General features: G+C 40.6%; 1 long non-coding RNA gene across 1 annotated transcript; it reads right to left on the reverse strand.

Moving 5' to 3' along the window:
- Positions 1-1,620: 1,620 nt before the first annotated feature.
- On the reverse strand, positions 1,621-2,527 carry LOC311040476. The gene is made up of 3 exons (XR_014600273.1): positions 2,110-2,527; positions 1,899-2,018; positions 1,621-1,818 (listed from the first exon to the last, which is right to left on the reverse strand). It is a non-coding gene; the product is annotated as an uncharacterized lncRNA (long non-coding RNA).
- Positions 2,528-13,299: the final 10,772 nt, after the last annotated feature.

Raw genomic sequence — 13,299 nt, forward strand, 5'->3', positions numbered from 1 at the left:
CGTGTTTGGTTCCGTGCTGACTCTGTAGGGCATTGGTTCTCAAAGTGGGGTCCGGGGACCCCCAGGGGTCCTTGAGGGAGTTCCAGGGGGTCCCCAGCTAAATGATAGATTAGGAACCAAATGGACCGGGGCCCCTTATGGCTGGGTCTGTAACTCTGAGTGTACAAATGTAACCAAATGGACCCGTTATTTGTACACTCTCAGTTACATTAACATGGATTGTACAATACAAATTGGGGTCCAAGAGATAGCAATGCCATTAAATGGGGGTCCGTAGCCTAATGCATGTCAAAATGGGGGTCCTTGAAATTAAAATGGTTGAGAATCACTGCTAGAGCCGTAAAAAAAACTTCTCTTATGGGGGTCCCTGGCATATCTTTTCAAATGGGGGTCCGCGGGCTAATAAGTGTCAATTTGGGTGTCCTTGACATGAAAAAGTTTTTACGGCTCTAGCTCTAGCAGGACTAGCAAGGACATCTTATCTTAGCAGTTACAGAACTGTCCCTTCTGAGCAAATACATCATACTTTATGCAATTATCCAAAGTGATACAATACAATAATTATAATCTAATAAACTATCGATTATAAATTATCCATCAGTTAGACAGAAAACATGGTGAGTAATGGGGGGGGGGGGGGGGGGAGTGTATGAATTGTGGGGTATCGATCAAAGCCAAGAGTCAGACAGTGGTGGTACAAGCCCAAACATGGGTTTTTATTTAAATGATATGGCACAGAATCACTGCATAAACGGTCAAATCATAATAAAGGTGAGTATCTAGCACTGTGAATAATTGTTTAACAAAAGTTCTTCCCAGGGTTGGGGCTCAGTAGACATCAATCATTCAACAAGGTGCGACACAGATTCAAAGAGGGGGGGGGGGACAGACGCAGTGAGCTCCGCTTCACACCTTCGGCTCAGAGCATTGTTTCTACAGGGAATCACTTGTTTAGAGGGGCCGTCCTCACCCCTTTCAATAGGCCTCGCTCTACCTTTGCATGCGAGGCTTGTGTAAGACCCATACGGTACCTATAACATATAAGAGACAATATTTTAGCGGACTTTTCACTTATCAAACACACAAGCTTTGGAAGTGAAAATTGAAAAAACACATATCCCCCCCAAGCCCGCCGCCTGGGTCGGGGGCTTCAGTTTCCACTTCCTCGTACAACCATAGGCGGATTAGGAAGAAACGGGCCCCTGGGCCGAGACACGCAAAAGGCCCCCCCTCCCCCCCTCTCGCAAGCGTTATGTATGTTAAAATATGTTAAAATAACAAACAAATTGTTATAATAAAAAATAACAAACAAATGGGCTAAAGTGATTAATACATGTTTTACATCTGCAAAGTAACTAGTAACTAAAGTTTTCAAATAATTGTAGTGGAGTAAAAGTACAATATTTGACTCTGAGATGTAGTGGAGTAAAAGTGTAGACAATTGGAAATACTCCAGTAAAGAAAAAATACCTCATAATTGTACTTAAGTACAGCACTTGAGTAAATTTACTTACTTACTCCACACCACTGATTAGAATGATACAGAAATTATAAATGGAGAAACTAAAAAACAAAAGGCCTTTTATTGGCCGCCACGATATTTGGCCTGTGAAATTAAAGTGAGGATTCCCATCTCTGTCTCCAATTTCATTTGGGGTTCCAGGTCCTGGAGCAGACTGGCCACATAAAGTCCAAACTGTGCTGTCCCGTCAAGATGTTCCATCTGCAGCTCCGCCATCACAGCGTTGTCAAAAGGGTCATCCTGAGATGGCTCCTCCTCCTGTCCCCCCACAGGGTTCCTGGGCCTTTGACTGGATCCTATTTAGTAAGGTTCAACCATTTATTATATTGAGCTGGACTGGATTACAGAACTTTCATGTCAAATCTGAATATCTTACCAAGGGTAAGTGGCTGCATGGTCCCACAGGCCGTGGCCCTGACAAGGGAGCTGGTGCTCGGAGACCTGGGGGTACGACTGCTGCTCCCCCCAGACCGGACCCTGACCTCTTAGCTGTGGACTATGAAGTAAGGTTCAATGAAGTATTATATTGAGCTGGACTTGATTTGTATTGTATTACAGAACGTGCATGTCAATTCTTAATATCTTACCACTTTGTACAAGCGGGTGGAGGCCATATCTGTAACACAGACATGGAAGCTGGTGCTCGGGGACCTGGAGGTCCCACTGCTGCTCCCCCCAGACCGGACCCTGACGCTGCTGGTGTGTAAGATTCAATGATGTATTATACTGAGCTTGATTTGTTTGGGGGTTGGATTTATAAACGTTAAGGACCTGTTCCTGTTCCTTACGCTCTTGTACCAAGGAGCGGATCTGGGAGGAAGCGGATGAAATAGATCAATAGATTTACGGACAAACTAGAGAGAGACCCGTTACTGAACAAACATTCTACAGCAATAGATAGAACAGATACTCGGTCGCCAGATTACTATTAGAATAGAGTTGAGCTTTTAAACAAAAATGGGGTAAATAATACTTGGTTGATGATGTGCAAGTTACTTACCTCCTTCTCCAAGACACTGGTCATTTTTATCTCCGCACCTGTGTTTGATTTCAGCGCAGCTTTTGAAATTGACGTCCACGCGCTTCTAGCCAATGAGCGCCTCGTCAACAGATGACAGCCAGCGTTGCCATGTCTGCTTATTATAAGCGACTTTGGGCTTCTTTTTCTGTGAAGTTGCTTGTAAATATCGGTAGCTACGGGTTGGGATGTTTTGGCCTTGTTTCTAAACTGGGCTTGCTTCCAACTTTTTTGATTACGATTTAAACCAGTGGTTCTCAAATATATGTATGTGTAATGTTTCATGTTTTTTTTCATAGACCTGGTTGCTTATTTCTCACAGAATCTGGTGACACTGATGACAGCCTTGAGGAAAGCCTCTCAGCCAATCAGAAAGCCTGGTGATGCGCGGTTAACCAATCACTCCTTCAACTTCTGTTACCAATGATACTAATGAAGGCTCTGTTCCATTCTGGTCAATCAGAGTCAGGGTGCTGATATTGTGCATGCTAGCTCACTGGAAACACTGCTACACCAGACAAGGGACAAAAATGTGGGTCCAGGGACCCTCATGGTTCCTTAAGGGGTTTCCAAATATCATGATTTTTAGTTAGATATTTTTATTTCATGGAAATACAACATCATTTCAAATCCTTCACAGGACCATTATTGTTGTACATCTTATAGTCTTTTCTCTTTTTTTGTATTTCAAAACATGGTCACTCATACAATATAAACAAAACCTCATGTCACAAATGGAGTCATTGATGACAATAAATTACACTTGTCATGCTAAGGTTTGAAGATGATGCATTGGTACCGTCATTCTTATTTTATTATTTTCCTCTTCATTAGATTAACCCTTAAATGAACAATAAGTTGGACCTGTGTGAATGAATATAATAAAAGTACCACTGGAATTACAAAAGAAGCTTTCTTCATTAAAAAATGGAACAGATAAAGGTAGACAAAACCAAGTGGGTGTTTGTAAGTTTTTCCTCTCAAGATTTCACACAATTTTGCTTTATAAGAAAAAAATAGGGACTATTTTTTGCATATTTTGATAACACTGCTAAATCTAAAGCACAATTCCAACAATACTAAATACTGAATATATTTGGGGAAACTTCCCTTGAGAGGATTTTCTTTTGTTTATTTATTCTTCCTAAAAAGGGACATCATTTCACTTGGGGGAGATTTAAATGTACAGTCAGATTAATTTGCAGGTCTTCTTTCCAGACCAACGTTCATTCACACTCAAGCGTTTAGCTTTTAACCACCTGGAGAGCTACTGTGCATGACTCCAGAGACACCACTCATACAAGTCTTTAAGTGCCACTGTGGCCAAATACATAGTGACTATGTCTTATCAAATTCTGACAATAGCAAATAAAGCAGCTTGAGCTTGACTGAAAAGGTTGGTTTATTCTTTATTAAACATTTATTAAACATTTATTTCACAGAATTCTTTAAAAAAATCTACACAACATAACAATGGTCAGATGTCTTTGGTCAGATGGTCTCCCGAGTGACTCTCTCCACCTCCTCCTCCAGTGTTCTTGACCTCTCCTCTGCTTGCTGTAGGGCCTGTTTAGTGCTGGAATTGGGCCATACTGCCATCAATGCATGTAATTGTCTATTCAAAGATTCAGCCAAATATCTGACAGAAACAGACCATTTGTCCATTAATGGCTATGGCTTTGTTATTTTATATTTAGTCCGGAATTCCAAATTTACTTGAGTTAAAGTACAGAAGTATTGGCATCAAAATGTACTTAAAGTACCAAAAGTAAAAGTACTAAATATTTGAAAATAGCCGATCTACAAGCTCACAACGCGTCGCGATGCGACGCGTTGTGAGCTTGTAGATCTGCTATTTTCAAATAGCCTGTGTATAAAATAGGTTTAAAGTGGTTAATGTATGTTTCATTATATCATAGTTTATATCTGAAAAGTAACTAGTAACTAAAGTTCTCAAATAATTGTAGTGGAGTAAAAGTACAATATTTGCCTCTGAGATGTAGTGGAGTAGAAGTAAAAGTATTGGAAATTGGAAATACTCAAGTAAAGTACAAATACCTCAAAATTGTACTTAAGTACAGTACTTAAGTAAATGTACTTAGTTACTTTCCACCACTGCATACAGTACACACACAGCTAACTTGAGCTGGTGCTGACTGCAGACTTTGACCCCCGTGTACAGTACCTTGAGCGCCTCTCTGAGTCGGACCACCTCGTCCCTGAAACTGAAGAGAAGTCCCTCTGCCTCTCTAAGGCCTGAGGGGTCACCCCGCAGCAAGAGGTCAAGACAGAGGTTAGTAGAGAGGAGAGGAAGGAAACGGATGAGTTCACAAAGGTTAAAGCTAGAAGCAAAAGAGATGTTACAGTGGAAATATGCAGGAAAATTAGAGGTCAGTGTTTTACATAAGAAATAGACTTCTTTTAGCGCCACAGTTGGTTAGATAGTGACAGTATACTGCATAACTCCTCCATCCTGCATTGGCACTGTATACAGTGCACTCCTCAATGCATATTTCCTGCATTGTGGCAGAAAAAGTGATGCGTTCCAGGTCTTAATGGGTTAACATACACTACCGAATCCCGGATTGTGGCTTTAAATGCTGCTGCATGATACTCTATTAGTACAGACTGTGTGATTTCGTTCCCCTCTCTGAATACTGAACAAGTGAAAAAACAAAACAAAAAAAATCTGTGAGGGAAGAAAACAATGATCTGGTATTTAGGATTTGCTCTGTTTCAATATGAAGACAGATTTTCCGTGTTGGGCACAGGCGGCAAGGAATCTCCTCTGGAATTGAAGCTCTCTTACACAGTGCTGTTCCCATTAATGGCCCAGCCGATGTCGCTATTTCACCTTCTACTGGTCACAATCCTACTATAATTCTAGTAACCTCACGGACGGTGGTAGGTAGCTGCTGTCTTGGGTCGACTCTTGATCAAACTGCGCATGCGTCGTTGCCAGGTTTCGCGAGAGAAACAAGCAGCAAGGTCTATGAAAACAAGGCCAAACGAAACGAACCCTACAAGCAACGAGGTCTATGAAAAGAAGGCCAAACGAAGCGCCTTCACACATATACCTTGCCTCTTGGAAAACAGCCGATCTACAAGCTCACTACGCGTCCCCACACCCACCTGCACTTTCACAACCAACGCCAAAACACAACATGCCTACGCCATTCTCCGTGCTGATATATATATAGATATCCGCCCGTGGGGAGGGGTGACCGCGGGCCGGGGGGTGCCGCGACGGGACCCACGGGGGGGAGCGCCACGACGGGATGCGCGCGGGGGAGAAACCGCGCGACAGGACGTGCATTAACCCCAAGTTTGCAACTACTTTAAATAGTGCAGTCACAACCGAAACACCAGTTATTTTGTCAAAAATCAAAGATAGTGAGTTATCAACCAATATTGTATAATAATGATTGGTTAGGTGTATGTGTAATTTCAACTATCATTAATTCTGAAATCAATATAATCAACTTTATACATTTTACAAAGAAATATAGCATTTCATTTTGATAAATGTTAAGAATTCAATATCAAAAAATCAGTTAGAATATTCATTTTAATGTATTTAATTGTAGAAACCACCTACATTAATTTTTAGAAATAGTCTGTACAGGGGAGGATGAAAAAATAAATGAATACATTCATATACCGTAAGTATCTTTATTCTAAGGTAATTAGTGTGGTTGCCCTAACAGGGCAACCAGACTATAGTACTAGTCCCTCTTTATTATTTCTAGATAAACAATACTTTGGCACGCTACTCCTCCCACAGTTTTTATCCCCCAATAATGTGCCATATGTCAAAATGACCGTCTAAATCGGGAATCGTGCGCTTGTATTTTGCTAAGGGATTGGTTGTATAGTTTTATTGATATTGATTTATTAGTGCATTAAATTTCCCCATCCGCTTTAATGTAAAAGTGAAAAAACTCAAATTCAAGTATTTTTTTCTCAAACACCGTAAGAGCTAGAGTTACCAGATTTGGAGGGGAGGTTTATAATTTAGTCCGAAATTATTTAAAAAAATATCACACCATTCGGCCTCATGGTGGCGCTATAACAGCCCCCTTTACGTTTTGGACCGTAACTCTTGAACCGTAGGTCCTAAAATCAAAATTTCTTTTCACCTGGATTCCTTGGGTCACGACGCATCTCCCCATATAGGCCACGCCCATTTGCGTCAGGATAGATTTTTTGATATTGATTTATTAGTGCATTAAATTTCCCCATCCACTTTAATGGGAATTGCAAAAACTCCCATTCAAGTATTTTTTTCTCGGAAACCGTAAGGGCTACAGTTACAAGATTTGGAGGGGAGGTTAATAGTTTTTTGCGAAATTATTATGAAAAGAATCACACCAGTCGGCCACATGGTGGCGCTATAACAGCCCCCTTTACCTTTTGGCCTATAACTCTTGAACCGTAGGTCGTAAAATCAAAATTTCTTTTTCCCTGGATTCCTTGGGTCACGACGCATCTTCCCATATAGGCCACGCCCATTTGCGTCAGGATAGATTTTCCGCCATTTTGAATTTTCTTCAAAACACACTTTTTGCTCCTTTTCCTTCAATTTTTTTCCAAATCTCACACAAATCGGTACACGTGATCTATGGACCCATGCGATAAACCTATCCAAGCGGAATTTTGATAGTCCGTACCGTCCGTCCGTAAATGGCTTCCAAAGTTAGCGGGAGGGGCCCGTTTGACCAAAAATGCCATAAATCACGAACAAAACGTCCGGTCAATCCCAAATTTGAATCACATGTCGAGGGTGGTATACTAAACCAATCCCCAAAAGCATTTCTACTTTGATCCATAGGGGGCGCCACGAATGCTCGAAATGTAACCGTTTGATGCAAAAACATGATTTTTTTGGGGGATCAATCCTCTCAAAATGAAACGCAGGCGATCTCAGGAGTGACGTGACGATGTAATTGGCGCAGTCTCCGACGGTATTCCTCCCGGCGTATTACTGGAGTCCCGACCGCGTCGGCGCAACCACACTCTGCAATTTCCCCGGAATTGCGACGCGTCTAGTTCTACATGTTTCGGTAGTGACACATTTTGGGAGAGGAAAGATATTCCAAAAGATTATAAAAATACAATATGATAAACTGTACTTTTACTAAATATGTGTCCCTTAGATCTGGTGCAACGTTTTTCAAAGTTTTTTCAAAGTTTTTCCAAAATAGAATTAAAATTTCACACAATTTCCAACTCTGAATTTGAACCAATTCGGTAGAATGGCAAATATAAAATAAATATTTATTTTTACAAAAAATTATAATCAGTACTTGCGGGCTTGTGGAGCTCCAAGTGTTTGGACCTGACCTCCCAGACTCCTCTCCTCCACGTCTTTGGGCCTCCTCTACTGTTCCTAGTGTTTGTTCAGTTACGGGAGTCTCCATGTCTCTCCAGCTCTTTATTAAACAGAAAATGCATTTTCAGGTCGGGATACTAATTTTATCCAATCAGGATAGAGTACTCAGTCAGGATGTACATAAGTATTTATTGTTATTGTCTGTGAGCGTGGTTGTAACACAATACATTAAAACGATCACTCAGTTTGTTAAGCTACAGTATAATAGTACAATAAACGGTACTTGTAGTCATATGTGAATTAAACAGAAACGTTCTCCAACCTACTACAGCATGTGGTCTTTTAATTTGCTTATTGACAGTACATATAGTTTCAGCTTTCAGGCTGTAATCAATGTTTCAATCATTACGGAAAAACTCTTGTCAACATCCAATGGAAGGGGTGGGGTCAAAGCACATTGAAAAACACCTGATCAGGCAGGGACGTGCACAGATAGACTCTAGGTGGCGCTCGAGCACCTGCCCTTTGCCCTCTTGACCAGAAGTGCCCTTTTGAAAAAAAGTTTCAGTTTACAGCAGGGGTCTTCAACAGGGGGTCCTCAGAGTTACTACAGGGGGTCCGCCAAATCTCTATGTGATATGATTTTTCTTTTTACCATAACCACTCGAAACCTATTTGGCAAAGAGTTATAGGTGTAGAGGGGAAAAAGAGCAGCAAAAGTTTATCTGAAACACAATTTTATACAATATAGAGTAGGGGTCCCTGCTTCATCTCTCTCTCAGCTAGGGGGTCCATGGCCTGAAAACGTTGAAGACCCCTGGTTTACAGTATGTAGCCCATGGTGACATCGATCAATTCTGGATTAAAAGTTTTTAATATATTAACAATTCCCCAAAATGTGCGTCTCACACTACTAAGGCAGCAAGGTGCCCTTTTTTTTACTTGAGCACCTGCCCCTCAAAATGTCTGTGCACGCCACTGTGATCAGGTAACTGGATACAACATGTTTTTTGTGATCTAGTTTCTTTGAAGAGACATGCTTTTTTACAGCAACATGGTCAACTTGGCCTACGGTTCAAACAAACCCCACCGTGCAGGTGTCCTACGTTTTGAACCCAAAGCATGTTCCAATAGTCTGGAAAATGTGAGGTGAGGGTTAGCTTTTTTTTTTGGTTTCTAAAACTGGACATTCAACGCAGGTACTGTAGCTCATCTTTGCTTAGGCTGACAAGAGGAGTCAGGTGGGGGTGGCCGGCAGTGTTGCCATGTCCACTTATTATGAGCGACTTTGAGCTTGCTTTTCTGTAGAGTCGCTTGTAGATAAGCGACTCTCGTTATCGTTTCCAGCCTGAAACTGTCTGCATGTTTTTTTCTTCTTCACAAACAGCAGTAAAGTACACCATCAAGATGAAGACTTTGTAAACCACTGGATCTGACAGCTACCACGGTGTGAAAATATCAATATAACAGATGAACTAAAACATGCTCAGCTCTACTGTATGTAAGATTAACACTGGATGATATCATATAATGATATCACTCACTGTAATGACTGATATATGAAATCACACATATTTTATAGTGATATCACTCACTGTAATGACTGATATATGAAATCACACATATTTTATAATTATATCACTCACTGTAATGACTGATATATGAAATCACACATATTTTATAATTATATCACTCACTGTAATGACTGATATATGAAATCACACATCTTTTATAATTATATCACTCACTGTAATGACTGGTATATGAAATCACACATGTACAGAGAAAGAGTCAAATCATGTGGACACAAAAGTTCAGCCTCGAAGGAAAATCCACACAACCAACTGTTACAATGTCACCATTTAAAGACCAACTGTTACGATGTCACCATTTAAAGACCAACTGTTACAATGTCACCATTTAAAGACCAACTGTTACAATGTCACCATTTAAAGACCAACTGTTACAATGTCACCATTTAAAGACCAACTGTTACAATGTCACCATTTAAAGACCAACTGTTACAATGTCACCATTTAAAGACCAACTGTTACGATGTCACCATTTAAAGACCAACTGTTACAATGTCACCATTTAAAGACCAACTGTTACGATGTCACCATTTAAAGACCAACTGTTACAATGTCACCATTTAAAGACCAACTGTTACAATGTCACCATTTAAAGACCAACTGTTACGATGTCACCATTTAAAGACCAACTGTTACAATGTCACCATTTAAAGACCAACTGTTACAATGTCACCATTTAAAGACCAACTGTTACAATGTCACCATTTAAAGACCAACTGTTACAATGTCACCATTTAAAGACCAACTGTTACAATGTCACCATTTAAAGACCAACTGTTACGATGTCACCATTTAAAGACCAACTGTTACAATGTCACCATTTAAAGACCAACTGTTACGATGTCACCATTTAAAGACCAACTGTTACAATGTCACCATTTAAAGACCAACTGTTACAATGTCACCATTTAAAGACCAACTGTTACGATGTCACCATTTAAAGACCAACTGTTACAATGTCACCATTTAAAGACCAACTGTTACAATGTCACCATTTAAAGCCAGGAGTAACACAATAAGACGGAAAAACACACACACACACACACACACACACACACACACACACACACACACACACACACACACACACACACACTTTGTGTGAAATCAAAAACAAATCAAGCACTAACATGCACGACGACGCAAATCAAATCATGCACATACATAACAGGTAGCTGAACATAGTTCAGATTATTGGATCATGTGTCATTAAGCACAACGCCATGGAAGAGGCATTACTTGGGGCCCACGCTATGGTCCCACACTGACACACGGTGTCAGGAGGCCACAGAGAAGGAACGTCTTCAATACACACAGGAAGAAAGAAAGAAACAAAACTAAACATTTACGTCACCTCTTGTACAGTTTGACGTTACGATTTCTTGTACAATCTGGCACGTTTGACTTCAAGAGGGAAAACTAAGGGCTGTAAATACTGCACATGGCTGGCTTGGCTTTGTGCTAAAAAGCTGTACGGTGAACTAGCATCCAAAACTCCCACACGTGATGCACCCTAAACCAGATGTAAACTCTACTCTATGAACCGGCTCTGAGATCATATTTATATGTTTATCTATTCATTGTAAAGGGGGGGGGGGGGGGTGAGCCCGATCCCACCATGACCTATCACTGCTCCTCTACAATGGACACACTGTGATGAACAGTATCTTACCAGCAAACTACATTTATCACACATCACTTACTTTGAGCGCATGTTCAGAATTTAAATCCTCCAGCCTTGAACCCTATCCCATAAACACAAGCTACAAAACCTAAACATAGTAGGTAGATAAGACTCCTTTTTACTCTAAGGAATTGATGAAAAATAATTGTCTTTTAGCCATTTCCGCAAGACAAAGTAAAACGTTAGAATATCTTGATTGGAATATAACCGTTTTTTTGTGTGTTTTTTTTTCCTCAATGCAATTTATCATGTCAATACATCAACAGTGATTGATAAATACAACTCAACAGGTCCATGTACTGTATATAACACCAGCCATTTAGTTTAATGATACAATTTGTATCAAACAAGGTTTTTCTCCGTCTAGCGAGGATTCAGCTGGGATCTGCTACAGATTACATTGGACCTTGATAGCCAAAAAGCATGGGGGGGGGGGGCATATTTACATTGATTTACAATACATACATGGGTTCTGATTACTTCTAGTTCTGTTCTGTCTGCAGCAGAACCCATTTGACCCAAATGAAAGGGCCAGAGAGAGATCGAGATTTAGACAGCTATAGAGATTAATCGAGAGAGAGAGAGAGAGAGAGAGAGAGAGAGAGAGAGAGAGAGAGAGAGAGAGAAATAGAGAGAGAGTCCCTTACTAAAACTAAGGTACACATGACAGGGTCACCCATCTCTATAGCTACGACTGTGACCAAAATGCTGACGTTGCCTCAAATGAGACGACTGTCATTCAGACACTCATTATACTACTGTATCGTCATGAAAAAAACAAAACACACAATCAACAACACAAGAGGAACAAAGAGATTGATACAGTGAGCAGACCTCGGTCAAATAGTACTAGGAAATAATATAGTAACTCTTAAGGTCCTTACACACCGGGGGCGATTTTTTTCATGCGAATAATATGTTTTTTTTAAAAACCTTATAAAGTCAATGCAAGCTTCCACATCAGTTTCGCGGAGCGAAAAAGCGTCTTTTATTTATTCAGAGATTTAGCCGGTGTGTAAGGACCTTTAGCGTTCGTTTTCATTCGCTCTGCGTCCCAGGTGGGCGGGCGATCACAGCGCGTGACATCATAATGACTGACAGCGCTTATAGCCAATCCCAGGAAAGGGATTCGACGTAGCCTATTTATTTGTGATTTCCATGAGGTACTTTTATGACCACTGTAAAAATAAAAAAGAAGTCCGGTGCACCCGAGGAAGGCCACTTATTGGTCCAAACGTTGTAACTGTTTGCACATTCAAATGTTTTCAGAGCAGCCGCTGCCTGTGTGGACGTATTTAAATTTTGTTGTTCACGTTTTGTCCCCTTTGAATGACCTCTCACAAACTCTGAACTCTAATTATTAACAATACTATTTGACCTAAGAGTCAATGTACAATGTTCAATGTTGCCAAAAAACCACAGGTTTGTCAAAGTAAAAGTTTTGTAAATAATTACAAACTAAAGGAAATATGCTTCTCACACTTGATTGACAATGATTTGCTCAGTAATAATTTAAAATAAAATAAAACAAAAACAAAAAGTGCCATGCGAATGAAATACATAAGTCCTAATTATGAAGGAAATAAATACAAAATAAAAGTCTACAGAACCTCACGTCTGCACTTTATCAGTCATGTATTTCTTTTTTTACCATTCAAAGCTTGAAAGCACCGTTACCCATCACTCCATCTGACATGGGTTCAGTTCTTCTGATCCAGAGACCAGAGCTGTACTTGGATTATCTGCTTTTTCAAACGAAAAAACAACATCCAAATGTTTCCACAGAATGCCGTCCCGACTAAACCACGGCTGCATTATGATGACAGGACTGGCAACGTTATCCCGGGGGGGGGTGGGGGGGGGGCAGTGCTTTGTCTGGGCTGTGTTCAGCCATACTGTCCCCAATCACTTCCAATGGGAGAATATACTGCTTTGACCATCATGAGTTGAGCCGTGAAGCCAATGCAAAACTATTGCAATGATGCCGTTTTTAGGAGCTGGAAACACCAACACATACGTGGCCTGAACAACTACACACACGTTGGAGCAGGGACGTGCAGAGATAGACTAGGTGGTGCTAGAGCACCTGCCCTTTGCCCTCTTGACCAGAAGTTCCCTTTTTTCAGTTTACAGCAACAGGGGGTCCGGGAC

The sequence above is a fragment of the Gymnoscopelus microlampas genome (genome assembly GCF_963454915.1).
Source record: "Gymnoscopelus microlampas genome assembly, chromosome: 24".
Lineage (NCBI taxonomy): Eukaryota > Metazoa > Chordata > Actinopteri > Myctophiformes > Myctophidae > Gymnoscopelus > Gymnoscopelus microlampas.